Genomic DNA, 455 nt, shown 5'->3' on the forward strand with positions numbered 1-455 from the left:
TCCACCTAGAGGGATGGGGTAGGGAGAGGGGGAGGGAGACGCAAGAGGGAGAGGATATGGGGATATACATATACATAGAGCTGATTCAGTTTGTTATACAGCAGAAACTAGTACAATTTTATAATTGTAAAGCAATTATATTCCAATAAAGATATAAAAAAATTTAAAATAAATTAAAAAATTAATGGACCATAGGTGAAGGGAACATAATTATTAGTCTTGAAGTATCTGCTGGAGAGGCAGGAGCCAGCTGGAACACTCCCTGGGGACAGAGACACTGGCAGGTGACATTTTTGTTATCTCAGGCTACCTGCTAATTGTCACACTAGCAGCACCATTTAAATTCTCCCTTTAACCTGTTAGTGCCATTGGGTGCACCCCTGTGAGAGCTCCACCTACCCTGCTCCTCAGCTGGACCTCACAGCCAGCAGAGGGAGAGCCATGCCCACCGGCAC

Source organism: Lagenorhynchus albirostris, chromosome 4 (genome assembly GCF_949774975.1).
Source record: "Lagenorhynchus albirostris chromosome 4, mLagAlb1.1, whole genome shotgun sequence".
Taxonomy (NCBI): Eukaryota; Metazoa; Chordata; class Mammalia; order Artiodactyla; family Delphinidae; genus Lagenorhynchus; species Lagenorhynchus albirostris.